Source organism: Venturia canescens, chromosome 10 (genome assembly GCF_019457755.1).
Source record: "Venturia canescens isolate UGA chromosome 10, ASM1945775v1, whole genome shotgun sequence".
NCBI classification, from domain to species: Eukaryota; Metazoa; Arthropoda; class Insecta; order Hymenoptera; family Ichneumonidae; genus Venturia; species Venturia canescens.
The window spans coordinates 12,347,680-12,363,768 of NC_057430.1; the positions used below are offsets into that span (position 1 = coordinate 12,347,680).

Below are 16,089 nucleotides of genomic sequence, written 5' to 3' on the forward strand. Positions count from 1 at the left end.
TAATGCCCCAAAATTTTATTTTTAAATCGCTCCTGTAACGTCACAAGGCCTTGTTTATTATTTGAACTTTTATTTTTGAATTTTCTTTTCAGACTCGTTGCTCAACTTGGTTGAACATCACAAAATCAGTGCTTGGATTTAGAAAAAAAATGGAAGACCATGGCAAAGTGTGATTGTCGCGAAAAAAGAAATTGTAGCGAAAAAACGGCAGTTTTCGTATGAATATTCAACGAGACCAATCGTTCATCTCTTTCTACTAATCTTTCAATAGATAATTTTATTATAAAATTACGAATAATTGTATCATTTATATATTTTTTCACTTCACTGACATTCGCTCTAAATTTCATGTATACGAACCGACGAACGTGCCGGGAATCTAGATCAATTTTTAAAAATATTCAAACTGATTTTGAACACAAAAAGATTTCCGCTATCGTTGGAAAAACGGTCTTCGTAGAATAACCACGTCACGAGTTTCTTATATATTTCATCTGAAATGTGAATAATCGTGACGGAGGAGACCGATCGGTACTGTTCCGCGATGCCTCCCCAAGGTTATGAAGATTAAACATGCACGTGCAATTAAGATAAGAAGAATGTTTTATAAATAGCAGATTTAGACTATTCAATATTCACATTCTAGCACGTTATGACTGTGCATGAAAATACACGGGACTAAGATGACACGGCCATCGACATTGGCAGCCTGCATCCGAAAGCATCTCCGACATCAAAACTTTCGGAAAAGATGTTATCGCTGTAGTTGAAAGTGGTTTCCTCGTACGCCATCAAAATTGTGAGAGAGTGTGAAACGAAGTAGTTGCGGAAAAATGGAGAATCTGAAGAAGAAGAAACTCCAGAGTTAGTAATTACGTCATTAATTTAAAAATAATTTAGGAATAAAAAACTATTTAATAGTTAAAAGTATTATCGACAGTAAAAGATTAACAAACGTCAACTAAACTTCGTACGTTCAAAAATCAAAATCCGTTATCGATTCATTAGTTTTTTTATTCGTCGATCTCATAGATGAATTTATTTATTCAACTCGCCTCTATTCTACTCAACCAAGGTGAATCGATGCTCCCATTCATCGATCTATTTAACCCTACACCTCATGTGCCTTTTTTCATACCCTCAACCTCATGACCGGGGTTTGAATGCACCCCACTCTTTTTCTGCTTATAAATCCGGTCGTATGATGCTAAACTGACTTTATCCTACACCATTTTCTTCGTTTTTTTATAACGAAAAGAATGATGTATGATAAAACTAATTTCAATTGAATTTATATATTAAAAAATCCGTCGATAATCAGTCGATAATGTCGCTTGTTAGGACGGGAGCGTAGTTTGAAGTTCGCGTGGGGTGTGCTCACACCCCAGTCATGCGTTCTATGGTTAATTGGTTAAAAAATATCGTGCGCCACTTGAAAAAGACGATGATAATTTTTTGAACTTTTACCTCTTTAATTTTACAATTAACATTTCAAATATAATCTTGCAGGTACGATCCTTATAATTGTGCTATCGATCGGGTTCTTGTTGTTGCTGATCTTCACAATAAAAGTCATACGGGAGCTGCCGTTAAAAATGAACGAAACTCGTCGCAAATTATCCAAATCGAAAGACAAGGCTCATGAAGAATTGGCCGAATCTATTTCCTTACTACCCGAAAAGGTACCCTTTTAATGAAACTCGAAAACTTAAAAAATAATTATATTTTTCTTCCTTACTGGATCTAAAAACATCATAAATCAACCCTTGGTTGATCCATCAAAAATTCTCCCTCCTTTACACACGAAACTTGGCTTGATGAAATAATTCGTCAAAGCTTTTGAATAAGGAAGGAAAATATTTTTTCGGTTAAGCTATTCCTAGCTGTATCTGGCCCAAAATTAAAAGAAAGTATTTTCGATGGCCCTAAATTCGTGGATTGCTTAGAGATTAAGGAGTTTCGGTACAGAAGTCTAAATATTATGAAATTGATCAAATTTGGTGATAATGTTCTTCAACATCAAGTGCGAAAACACAATTTTTTTCAAAATTTTCTTCTACCTAGTTATCGAGTAATTATGCATTAAAGCAGATTTCTTATGCCCGGAATGTATACCTATACATATGAAAACGCTATGCTTATACACGTGAACTTTAGTGATCAATTACTCGATAATTGTGTAGTAGAAAAATCTTTAAAATATTGTATTGTCAAATTTGGCACTAAAGAATATGTTCACCTAATTTTATAAACTTCTGAACTTTTTGAAATTTTTTATGTTTTTGGCATGTTTTAGCATGGCAACATTGTATCGCCTGTACCGAAACTTCTTAATTATTTGTCAGCACAATGAATGAGAAAGAACAAGAAAAACGAAAACTATAGGGAATTGGTAGTCAAGATGCTAAAAAATTATGAAATACTAAGATGCTTAATGATCGAGTTATAAGATACACTTTTTCCATTCACAACTTAATAACTTTTCAGACAATCTAGGGGATTTCATCGAGGAACAAGGAGAAAAATTTCATCAAGATAAAATGGAAATGGAAAAACTTTATCAGGGCGGATGGAATAAACGTATGGCTGACTACTGCTGGACTTTGGAAAATTTTAAATTATAAGGGAACGTGGGGCAAAGTGGGCATCCTAAGCGATTAAGCTACATGTATCGGTTTACATATGGTCTTTCGTCTACTGTTTTGTCCAAAAACTGAATCCCCATGCTTGTTTTTCATATCCTTAAAAAAAAAAATTATGGGGCAAAGTGGGCACCTGTTCTGAGAAAAAATGCTCAAATAACAATTTAAACTAATTTTCACACATGTACAATCAAATTGGAAGAAATTTGTATTTAAAAAAAAAAAAAAATGTAAACGGGGCAAAGTGGGCACTTCGTTGCGAGGAAAAATTTTTATGCCCACTTTGCCCCTTTTTTTTATAATGAAATTTTGGAAAGAGGAAGTTATTAAAATTGTGAATGTTCGCGCTTACCTCCATTTGGCAAAACGCAACTCACATAGTAATCACCCGTTTCAAAATATGAATTGTACCTGTTCATGTGCGTAGTTGATTTGAAAATTAGTTTTAAAAATAAACATCATCCGCACTGTTCAAAATGTTACGAAATCACTGCATCGCGTCACCTGGAAAATATTGAAAGACAATGATAAACCAAACACTGCAAGGAGGAGAACGCAGCCTCGATCCAATCTCATTTTCGATTTTTGGCCATTACAAACATTTTTCCTTCCCTCATCAGAAACTTAGCTCTTAAATCTAAACATCTTTCTTTCACAGAAAAATATCTTTATCCCATTTCTTTCTTGACTATCTCGTACAAAAATTAATGAAAAAAAAAATTAACTCACTGGTGGCACACGAAATTTTCTTTTACAATAAAAGAAATCAACAAAATCGAGAAAACCGAAGAAGCCCGCTGAATTTTCGTCATCAGACGTTTCGTGCATTTTTTGCGAGGAGCTTTATTCCCAATCGATCGAAGATTGGATCTGCTGCATATCATGTCGGAAGTGGGCTCACATCCGTGTGCAGGTGTCGACGATGATGACGTCAGTTACCGATGCGATTTTTGTAATAAATACAAATAAAATAACCATTTCGTAAAATTACAAATTTTACAAAAAAGGTAAATTTTCAATTTTTATATTTAACACTTTCCAAGTTTCTCGTTTAATATCCCAAATTAATTGAGCAATTAACACATAAAAACTTGTAGAAGTGGTTATGGAACCAAAATCTGAGTTGAAAAAAAAATGTTAAAAATTATTTTTTTATTCATTTTTGGAAGTGCCCACTTTGCCCCGGGTGTCCACTTTGCCCCACATTCCCATAAATATAAAATTTTTGAGATAAGTGAGTTATAAAATCTCGACTGCGTAGTTTTTAGAAGTCGTGGGATTAAGAGATCATTTCGTTAAGAATAGGGCTCAAAATTTATTTATATTTATATGAGTTTTTTCAATAATTTTATTGATAAAGTAGTGTTTAAAAAAATTTTTTATCATAGGAAGCGCATAGATCCCACTATCATATGGGACTTTAATTTTTTTCACCGAACAAATTCCCTACAAATGGCGGCCACTTCAACTTCAAAAGTAAGAAGAAACCGAGTAAAAATACACGGCCCGTCTTAACTCGCTCTGCTTACAAAATTTTTCTCTGCAATACTTGACATCAAGACGCTGCCGCGTCTCTTGACGAAGTTTTAGCGGATTTATAAGCGTTTTTTGGCATTGAAACAAAGCCTTGATGTGTAGAATATATAAGAATATCATAATTGTATCAACGTCGCAAAAAATTGTTCTTTTTTCTGGACCTGTGTAATCGATTGTTATGAACAATGCAGAAAAAGAAAAAATAACGAGTCGTCTCACCTTATCTGAAAAAATTAATCAATTTTTTTCCCCGGAAGACTGCATCGGATTTTAGAGAAGAAATCTACTTTATCGACCAATAACGATTATCCGTTCCAACTTCCAGTAACAACCGCGAAAGACCGACAGGTCGAAAAAACCGTGAGAATCTTTGATTTCTAACACAACGAGAGGGTCGGTAAAGTAGACATTTCTAAGTGCATTGATGATACTCAATCGGTCAAGCATTCAAACATTTATTTCCTCAAATGAATTTCAAATTTTTCTGACGATGCTCTGTTGGAAAAAATAAATGGGAAATCTTCTTGCCCTCAATCCATTTTGGTCGGACGTATAATTGAATGTAAAACTGTGAAGATATTTATTAAAATTGCTAAACTATAAATCAGAGTTTTTCAAGTTCTGTGAATGGTCACAAAATTATACCAGAATTCATGTCATTGAAAAATGCAAGTCCGACTTGACTTACCCCACGCCAACGTCATCAAAATCACATTTTCAAATGTTGAAGAGAAGATGGGGGCCGAAGATCAAGCAATGGGGGAAATTAGTGTGTAAATTTTTTTTTATTCAAATGTCACAAATAATCGTGTGTTGAGGATTCCACACAGTTTTGTTAATTCGCAAATTAAGGAGTTGTCATGTACCTGTTCACAGGTGACGTCAGTTTGACCTTTTGGTCATATTTTCTCGTCCTTTTGCCTTGCCACGTTTTCTTTTATCAATCTTTCCAAAACGACCACTTTTATCACGTTAACTTTTTTTATCGTTCATTTTCCTCCATTACAATTACACTTTGCACAGTAAACACACAAGCAACGGCAGCTGTTGCAGCTTCTACGTTGCCAAACGTTTCAATTTATGGTCAAAGTGAAATCTTCAGATGTTTATCCAATAATAAAATTGTGTATTAAAAATAATAATCATCGCCCATCTACTTTAAGTTGTGAAATCGAAAGAGCGTACAACAGTTGCAATTCTGATGACAACAATATGGAAACTTGATCGTTTTCTCGAGTATTGAAGTGTTGAAGTATTCCAGAATTTTTCAAATCCTTGTTATATGATTTTCGTGGATTTCGAGTAAATGATTTTTTCTGATAAAAGAATTCGAGTGATGCGTTCATTTCTATCGGAATTCGTGAAATCAACAAAATGTACAATCTGCAAATAACTTTTTTGGCTTAAAAGAAACGAACTTGCAATTATTCAATTCGATAAAAATGACCTTGAAAGTAATTCTGCTGCATGAATAGAGATTTTAGAAAAATTATATTTCTAGAAAATCCCATGTGCAGCGATGTTTACCACTTGAAAAATGAAAAACATGAAAAACTAAAATTTCGGAGTCTCCTTTGAGAAGGCAAATAAAATTTGGCGAAAGCAGAAGAAATTCGAAACGCTTGTGCCGCTCGAATTGTTCGAGCAATCGTCGCTTCGACAGCGGCGTAGTGAAAAATCTAATTGCGAGAGCGCTGACGGGCGGAAGGTTTTCTTACTTTCCAGGACAAGGGAGTTGGCATTCTTGCGGAGGAAGTAGCGAAGAAGCAAAAGGGCTTCTGGACACAGAACAATAAATTATTATGCTTTTTACGGATAATCAGGGTGACGAGTTGGGTGGTTGGCGAGGCTCGTAGCCCCCGAGAGAATTTCTTATCTTGAGGAGCATGCGTTTGCACTTACAATCGGCAAACTTGGGTTGGGCCTCGTTCTCATCTGCCTTCGTACTCGGACCGATTCATATTAGCTTTGGTCTGAGGCTCGCTCTCCCCGTTGCTTCCTGCGATATCCAACTTGTGAATTCGAATCAGGAATACGCTCGTAAAAACGTGAGCAGGCAGAGACTCGCTCCATTCTTCACGTGTTTTTTCATTCGTTAAAAAAATAACGTTTCACGAATGACGCAATAATCAGAGAATCGGAGGAAAAAATGTCACTTTTATCGACGAAATCACAGAAGACGGCCACGATATTTCGTCCCACTGTCGAGAAAAATCCCGAAAAATCGTCTTCCCTGCTAAGGACGTGACACAGAACGACGACGTTAAACGCGCCGCGTGGGCGTGAGATAGAAAGCTGGCCAAAGAGGTTGAAGTTTTGTCGAATCGAACGAGTGAAAAGGAGGCGAAAGGAGAAGCGGCGAGACGGCGGAGGCAAAAGCGGGAGCGGCCAACTTCCGATCCGCAAACGTCTCTCACGATAAACTGACGTCTTCGTCCTCTCTCCTTTCTGAGCCCTCGACGGTACGTGTGTTCGTGCCGTCCAGCGGTGTGGTATTTGTGCACGAGTCTCTAAGCCCAACCCATGTGCGCAAATCGACTGACGAATAATGCTAAATTCATTCGGGGCGTATTTGGAATTCGATGACTCTCGTCTCGTCGTCAGAGAAGAAAGAAAAGCGAAAGTATGCAAGCAAAAAGTCAAAATACAAGAAAAGATGGCGAAATTCCTTTCGGAGTCTCCGGATCGGCTCGTTTTTTCCAAGTTTTACATTCCCCATTTTCCACAAAGAGAAAAACTTCGAACTCTGTTATTCCCACTCGCATGCCAACGACTATCGAGCCGACGATTTTGAGCGATAAATTTATTTGCGCCATAAGAATAAAATACATTTCTCAACGAGTGAAAATAATGTGGGTTGTCGCTGTTCTCGGCGAACACCTCTAACACAGCCGCAAACACGAGCGCGTTCGATTCCACGTGGAAATGCACGGAAAGTGCAACCAAAGCGGAAATAAATGAAACACGCTCCTTCGATACTTCTGTTCTCCCCCATTCTCGTTCTTCGTACCTGAAACAATATTCCAAAGCTCTTTGCAGAGGTTACAAGTGGAGGAACTTTAATGCACAGCTGTAATATTAGTCCGTGGGCGTGGGAATACGAGAAAAGCCTTTTGAGCGAATCTACTTGGCTTATGACTTACACTCTCAACGAGGTCGCAGACTCGTTTCTTTTTTTCTCCAATTATACAAAATAAATCTGTGGGAATCGAAGGTGTGAGCGTCGATAGCTCCGGGAAGGGTTCGATCGTCATTCGTTCATCGTGACTAATCGTCCCGGATAAGAGGCTGCTAAAAATTCGTTCGCGTAAGAGAGTCGACGGAGTGGGAATCTCGAATGGAGTAACAAAAGGAGGAAACGCGATGCAACGAAAATTGCGAAAGTCCAAAGTCAACGTAAATAATGGGAGAGTTTGATTAGACGTCTAATTAGCATAACGGTGAGCGTTGAAGCGTGAGTGGTGCGTGCCACGGTACAATTTATCAAGTGACACGCGACCGCGTGTGCTCTCCAGAGATGGGCGAGGATCGTGCTTGGCTCGATGCGAGAAAATATAACAAGATAAAATGCATACAATTTGTTACGTATATATACGACATCCGGGCACAATGCGCACGGTGAGTTGAGTCTGACGGAAGAAGAATGAGGGAAGGAGAGAAGAGCGTATAGACGAGTGTGAAAAGAAATGGTGGCGCGCTGTGTCTCCTCGGGGAGAGTGATCTTTGGTGAGCGTGGAATATAAACGCTTGAAGCACGCCCAACGATTCGTTTTGAGAAAGGGCTCGCACTTGGCCGCAAAAGGCCGCGGAGCCGGCTTAATTTGTTTCTTTAGAAATTGCGTCTCGTGCGCAAACCTCGCACAGAGAGGTAAAAAGAAAGGAGGAGCGAGGGCGGGAAGGGGCGGGGGAGGGGGAAGCAATCCCGCAAAAGCAATCGTTCCTCGTACCCCGCAGACTATTCTCGGTTTCGCGCTTCTTTTTTTTTTTCTCCACTCGCCTCCGTTTCTCCCTTTTTGCGTCCTTCAACCTTGGCGACTTTTTATCCCGCGCGAGCGAGGGCTCGCGGGAGGTTGCACGCGGAGCGAGACGATAAATATTATACGAGAGCTGGACACACTCGAACAATCGCGAGCGTTATGGTTCAACAAAGCAATTGTATCATTGCAGAGGAGAGTCGCCTCGCACCTCGTCCTTTGTAAAAGTCTCGTTCTCAGGAAAATAAACGAACGAATGTCCGCGTGGATGACGAGACGAAAGAATGGCTCCTTGCTCCAGTACGTTATCGTACGAGTGATCCGAGTGATCCCGCCGCGGTCAGTTGGCGCTCTCGTTCGGCCGGAAGAACGCCGAGGAATCTTATTTTTTTATCAAGTCGTACCGCGGGGGAGAAAACGCGCGACGGTACGCGCGTGGGACGGCAAGGCAACCTCAAAACATTACTGTCAACGTAAGTCTCGCTGGGACACACGGTAAAAAGGCAGAATCCACTGCGAGAGCGCACGAAGACGCGTCGAAGCGAGGAAATTATTGGCCTTTTTGGAAATGCGGAGCACCCAAAGACAACCACCGAAATAAATCGATGAGAGAGTGGCAAACGGAGAAGCCAATCTCCGGAATAGTTCGCGCGGGGTTCCAATGGCGAAAAACATTTTCTCCGATTCGCCACGCGCGCTCAAACGCACTCGGAGGCGCCCTGTAAATTAATCATGCTTAAATGTTGGAGGAATAAAAACCTGTTGAAATGCTCACATTTTAAATACGCAGGACGAGCGACACGGAGCAAGGCATTTCCGAGTGTGCATGGCTCGCTCAAATGACGCGACCTTAATCGCTCGTGGACGTCAGAGGCGTTGAGAGCGTGGACTGGTTGTCAAGGCACGACTCTTCCAAATGTTTCCTCGCTCTCCTCCCACCCGCAACACTTTTTATCCTTTTCTTTACCTCGAATTATTATTCGTCATATGTTTTAAAAGGCTTACATACGTCCAGCAGTGCTTAAAAGACGCTAAAAGAAAGACTCTATTTAGAAGAGGTGGCAATAGAAATTAATGAAAATCATTTTTCCACATTGTTTGATAGTATTTAAACTTTGTAAACAAATTTATTTCGTTTTTTTTTCAAAAATTACAAAATAAAAAATGACGTTTCTCGAAGCTCTGTGAAAAAAATTCTCCACGGTCTACGTCGTTTCTTCTTGAAATCTGCAAAACGTTAAAAGATTCTTGTAAAATAAAGTTGTAGTTATAAAATAAAGTCCTTCGAGCCGGATTTTTGAAATTTGAAAGATTAAGCAATTTACGGCAGTTTGAAAAAAAGTGTGCATTTCGTGTCATAAATGTCACGCTTTAATTACGTTCGTTACATTTTTTAATCACAGTATCAAAAATCCGACTCGACAGACTACAGAGAAAACAATTTCAAATATTTAAATATTTAAGCATCAAAAAATATAAAAAAAACTGTACGAGCTATCATGCAGACCGTTCCAGAAAAAGTAGTTTTGAGGAAAAAGGGCATTTAAAGGTTCAAGTGCGCATCAGGCAGTCACGTTTTCTACAAGACTTTTCGCAATCGACTTTCACAGAAAGGCGCCTAAAACTATAGAGAATAATAAAAAACCTGTAAGAAATCGATTTTTTGAAAATTTTGGACGTATTTAAGGCCTTGGTATTGAAACGTCGACACGCGTGCACGGGAGCGTAGCCGCCGATTACGGCTCCGCAAAGCTCATATGTGGTCTCGAATCCTGTCATAAAAAATATTGGGAGCCATGAGAGACGAGGCGTCCGGTAACTTCCGTCGATCACTCGCCCTTCGGGAGTCATAAGACAAGAAGGTGGCAACGGGATTGAAGTTGAGTAGACAGGCCGAGTAGCGTGCAATTAGGGAGGCGATACTGAGGCAAATGACGAGTGCGACTGAACTCACGCTTTGCCCAAAAGTCCTGAGGAATCGAGCCCAACTTTTTGTTCCGGTCTGTAGGATCCATGGATGCAAAAGAATGAAAGAGGAGCGCGGCGAGGGGCAAAAAGCAGGCTGACAACAAAAGAGAATAAGGCGTTTGAACAAAGAATTCGTACGGGTATCGAGCGGTAATTGACAGGCGGATCGAAGGATTTAAACAACAAAAGCTTCGATCGGCACGGGGCATCAGTGCTGCACACATATTATAACGAAGAGGCACGAAGGCTTCTCGCTCGGTCTCTCAAGGAAATCACGCCGGTGGAGCCATCAACGGATATCACGCAAGTCCGCTCCCGCTCGCCCCCAATCTCCGTTGTCACTCAGTACGCGGGCGAAGCTCGCTGCTGAGAGTAAAGCGCGCACAATGAGGCAAAAAATGGAGAAAAATGAGGGAAGGTTAGAGAAGGAGCGTCCGGAGGAGGAGCGCGTCGCGTTTTCATTCTTACGTAGAACATGCAACGCGGCGTGCGAGCAGGGTAGCCTCGCTCGCTCTCGAGGATCCAACGGTTAATGAACTGCGCGCAGACGCCGGTTCGCGAGTGCTTCAAGCCCCTCGCCTTGCACCATTGTCTCTATGGGATGCTGAGAGACGTAATTATTGCGTACGGCCAGGCGAGACCAGTCGGGGCAAGAGAGAAAGAGCGAAAACCTGACGATCCTGTGTGTGCAGCGTGCCGGGCGCGCGACGTTTCATTCACCGAAGAACGCGAGCGCGGCACTTTCTGTGTTCTCGGTTAAGCTATACGCGTCTATATAAATATAGATGAAGCGAGTGTACCTGTGCGAGGCGCGCCGACACTCTTCGGGCTCGCCATTATTACTATCGCTACTTACCGGTTGTAAATACGCGAGAGTTATGTACCGGAATCGCGGCAGCATTGATAGTACACAACCGCGACCAAGATCTATATTAGTATCAATGCTTTTGTACTCACCAGCGTATGCGCAATACGCGCGGCTATTTATGTTTTTATAGAAACGGAGCGCAATCGATGCGATTCTTCTACCGAGTCCCTCGCTCTTTTCATTAGCACGCTATAATTTTCAGCACCTACGGAGCCGCGAGTTTCAATCTCGTTGGAGAATCGAGCCTTTGATTCCTCAACGATTGCCTTTGAAACACGATTATTTATCAATGGATTCCTACTATGAGAGGTTATTTCCTCGCGATGCATTTACAAAAGCCGATGAAAAAAGGAACTTTATGGCGAGTGTAAAATACACGCGTGCGGCCAAGAGGGGCTCGATGGTGCGCTGTAATCTTGTTACGAGCGCACCAACACTTGTTAGCCATTAAATTATTGCGATGTGAACTCTTTCGTGGCTCATGGTGTATTAAATATACGATTATTACATTATTATTCAGCGATGCTCTCGTTTATAAAACGAGATTCTAGCAGAGCGTTCCCGATCCCCGGGCTCCCAAGACATTTATGCTCGATCCTATGCTCGAGAGAGAGAGAGAGAGAGAAAGAGAGAGAACGCTCTCGTCGAGTGCACGACGCCGAGCAACGGTGCTCCGCGCGGAGCCTCTTCTTCGCGAGCGCAAGTACGCTTCGCGGATAGACCAAGCGGTGTTTAGTGTGCGAGGATAAAGTACGAGGAGGCGCAGTAAACAAGGATGATCGAGGCAAGAAGGAAGCCTAGTAACAGAGTTTCGTGATAAAAGGAGGCCTCTCGCCGATCCAAGGGGCAGGTGCATCTCGTAAAGAGATCGAGAATTATCGAAAAAATAAGTTTTAAGGGCTAATGAAACTGGTGAAAAGTTCGAGGGATCGGGTAACGAAGCGAGAAAGCAGGGAAAATATTACAGCTCCGAGGAACACGAGCCTCGAGAGAAGGCCGCTTTTAGACGCGCAAAAGTTTGAGGCTCCAAGTTCGATTTAATATCGAACATAAAGCGCAAGGGCTCTCTGCTGGTGCGCCCCGCGCGGAGTTGACGAGGGGCCCTGGCCGGGCACCGGAGAGCGAATCGCGAGTGCGCGCGGACACGCCGTGAAAGCCGCGCGACCGCGCGCGACTCTCGAGGCCGCGCAGCGGTCGAGAGAGGAACTTCTCCTGGAGAAAGAGGAAAAAGAGGGAAAGAGGGGGAGGGAAGGAGTCCTCCGGAGAGCGCGGCGGCGCGGGAAGCGAGCTGAAGAGCGAGGAAGGCACGAGAGGAGGTTGGAAGAGCAGGAACTCTCTGCGCGAGCGGGCATCGCGCGCGCGAGTGGAGGAGAAACGAGAAGAGAAGATGGAGAGAATACCGGGCAGTCCCTCTCGACGCGCCGCACGGTAACCTACGTGCTTTTATTACCCGAGGATACACAGAGACGCGAGGATACTTCCTCGGGCCCCCTTCGGACCTGGACGTGTTACGTTAGGGAGTTGCCTCTGTTATACAGCATCGTCATCGTCCTCGTCATCGTCGTTTTGACATAACTCTCTTTTCCTTTCCCTCTCTCTCTCTCTCAGTCTCTCAGCCTCTTCCGTCCCGGAATCAACGTCAAATTCCACTTTTATTCACCACTCGTTTGTACGGGCGTGGGTGTGCGCGAGCGTCAGGTTGGGCCCCTGAAGACATCCCCGCGAGAAGATAAATAAACAGGAGACCGTCGTCTCGTTGCGCAATCGCAGGAGATTCGGGTTCCCCGCGGGGTTGCGGTGAGCGCGTTGTTCGGGAATCGACTCCCAAGGACTCGGGAGATTAGTGGACCCCGGAGATGGTCATTCGGTCACTGGACTCGCAGTTTCGCTCGGGTCGCTGCCACGCGTGCTGCTCCTTGCGGTCCATTCTCTTCGTGTGAAAAATACGAACACTTGGAAGAAAGAGGATTTAAATAAAGTGAAATATTTCGACGAATGCGCTGACTCGATGAGTGGATTCTAATGAAATTTTTCATAGCCCCGAGCAGAAGTAACGAAACCTGTTGGATCTGGGAACGCGAGAGCAAAAAGGCGTGATCGGTGCGCGGCTAGCCTGCGCCTGCTTTTCTCACGGTCTAGGTCGTCGCAATGAGAAAAGCAAGCTGCATGATGTATAATCGAGCCTCGGTGTGATCCGTGTTGGCGGTGGTGGTGCGGCTGCACCAGCGCGGCGTTGCACTTAACGAGATAGGCGTTCGATTCGACGCGGCTCGCTGTGGACGCCGCAATACACAGGACGATCGAACGATCCATATAATACTCATAAAATCACTATCGATCATCACTCGGGAGGCGAGCAGCGGAGTTGTTGGCCAGCGAAAGAGAGTTGATGACTCTTGGGGGAGTGATTCGTTCGAGAAAATTTACGATCGTCGTTTCCACTCGGAGTGTGCGTGCGTGCGCGCGCGCGCCCGCGTGTGTGTGTGTGTGTTTCGAGTAATAAACCGAAGCAAACCGAGCGATATTGTATTCGAGCAAACGGACAAAAAGGGAGGATTCCGAGGCTCGGTAAAATTTTCGTTTTCTCTTAATCACTCTCGCTCGCACCTCCGTGGCAGCACGGCTCCTTGAAAGTATGAAATAAAAGCTTTGATCCAATGGGATTCGTGGCCAAAGGCGGCTGAACAATCTCGCGTAATCATCGCGATTCGTGCAGCATCCTCAGTGCAATCCTATCGAAGAGAGCAGAACGGAGCGGACGCGAATAGACGAAGAACTTTAGAGAGCAGGGAAAAGGAGGAGGATCAACGAAAACAAAACACATTAAAATATTATCTGGCAAAGTGTTGTGATCCATCAAAGTCCAAGGTTCAGGGTAATATAATATAAACCCGATCCTCGTGGGCACGCGAGAGAGGAGAAGCGAGGAGCGCTTCTTCAAGAAAGAAGGTTCGATCGAGTTTGCCGATCTCGTTTTCACGATCCGACCGTAAAGGCTGCACTTCGGCGCCTTGTGAGTCTGCGGACCAGCGAGAAACGAGGAGACCAAGAGGAGCGAGAATAAGGCGACTGGCTGAAGAAGCAGGAGGAGAAGAAGCAACGCGGACCAACAAGAAGACCGAGAAGCACGAGGAAAAATAAGAAGAAGAGCTCCCATCCTCTGGGCTGCTCGGTGTGCAAGTTCGACGTGATCCGTTATAAGGTTAGAGGCTGTGCCAGGCCACAGGGCGCAGGCCGAGAGAGGTCCAGCGAGAACGGAGCCAGCACGAGAGTGCTACGAGGCAAGGACTAAAAGAGGCGCAACAACGCTACACGTCTATGGCAGACACACACACACACACATTTATAAAGACATATAATTCGAGTGTGTATAAGAACAAGAGCGAGAGAAGGTTAGAAACATGAGATCGTACGAACGAGACAAGAGAATAGCGAACTCATTTATCCGTTCGCCATTATTAACGATAGAAGCCGAAGGAGCATAGTGAGATCGGTGTTCGCCTTCCCATCAACCTTCTGCACTGTGAAACTTGGCCCTGGAACTCGCATTGCCTCTCGTGCGCTTTGTATACTCACACAACGGTGGTACACGCGCATAGGGAGCCATGTTAGAAGCGGCAGGTAGTTGATTTTGCCGCGGAAAGAGCGAGTCAGCGATTTAATCATTGGAGAAATAGTTTAGCGGTGCGCAAGCTCGAAGAGCGAGGGATGACGATTCTCGCTCGGGGGCGAGCACTCGCGATGAAAAATAGTGAAAAACGGTGACGAACTGAGAGCCTCTGAATACGCGGAAAATGTGCGAATCGTCGTTGCCGTTGTCGTCGATCATAGCGAATAATCGATCAATGCGAGGATCCCCAGCAGTTCGAGAAAGAGCGAGCTGAACACGGACACTGTGAACCTCGTAAAAGGAGGAGTTTTAAAAGCGAATAAGAAACTCTAAAATGGAGGACTTTGTGCGCAGGGCACCGAGGACCGAGAATCAGTGGTACTCAACTTCATTGACAACTTCGAGATTCTCTAATGCCGAGAAGGGGGAGGGCAAAAATGGCGAAGGACTCGCCGGCAGTTTGGGGAGCGGTGCATTTCAATTTATACGAAATCGTGGCAGCGTTCGTCGGCAGCTCAAACGGGAAGCGAGCAATCGGTAAGTCGCTTGGTAAACTTCGATACTCGGGGCTATAAAACGAAGTGAATCTTTTTGTTCGTTTCTCTGTCTCACTCCTTTTTTAAGGAAGCTCGTGAGCATTAAATTCCGAAGGAAAATGTAATATTCTTTTAGGCTCTTTTTTTCTCTTTGCGAGACCGCGAATTGCAATAAGCTTCCATAAATATGGGTGTGTATGTGTGTGCGTACGCTATAGCGCACGTAATGTTGGAAAGGGACGCCATTATGGTACCGGACAAACTCGACAGGGCCAAACGGGTCTTTTGCTCTTGCCTCACCCTCTCCGCGCAACGACGGCCATTTTTATACGCGAGGAACGACCAACGTTCTTGAGACTTGTTCCGTGTTTGCACGTTTCTGGATCCCACCAAAGAGACGCCGAGATATCGCGCTCTTACTCGTTTCTCTTTTCCCTCCTCCCCCCGGCCGCCCTTCCTTTCTTACGTTTCTTTTTTATCTTCCTCATCTCGAGTCGTCGTTTTGGTGCTTTTTTCTGCCGCATACACGTAATATGCACTTTACGTGTGTGTGTGTGTGTGTGTGTGTGTGTGCACATGAACACATTGATGTGCATACGTGCAGACTTGTTAGCTCGAACTGGGCGTGCGTTTGGGCTAAAAGGGTCGAAGACCCTTCCCGTAGAAATTGGATTGCCGAGAGGCGCGAGCTGCTCGCCCCGAAGTTCCAAAATCCCCGAAAAATGTGAGCCCCGAAAGCTATTAAATGGTGTAAAGTTTAACGAATGCGAGCCGAAAATAATTGGCGATTGGAAAAAAAACATGAAAAAATTTAAGCTCCCCCGAGATTCCGTCGTTTCGCTCGTTGCGCACATCAGAAGCATCGTCGATAAGAGCGTCCAATCGGAATAAGAACGAAGAACGAGGAGGAGGAGGAGGAAGAAGAAAAACGCAGAGTTGGGATGAAATTAAAATC

The 16,089-nt window shown here is 43.6% G+C and overlaps 1 long non-coding RNA gene across 1 annotated transcript; it reads left to right on the plus strand.

Moving 5' to 3' along the window:
- Positions 1-727: 727 nt before the first annotated feature.
- On the plus strand, positions 728-4,752 carry LOC122417103 (uncharacterized). The gene is made up of 3 exons (XR_006262229.1): positions 728-864; positions 1,510-1,682; positions 2,488-4,752. It is a non-coding gene; the product is annotated as an uncharacterized lncRNA (long non-coding RNA).
- The last annotated feature ends 11,337 nt before the right edge of the window (positions 4,753-16,089 follow it).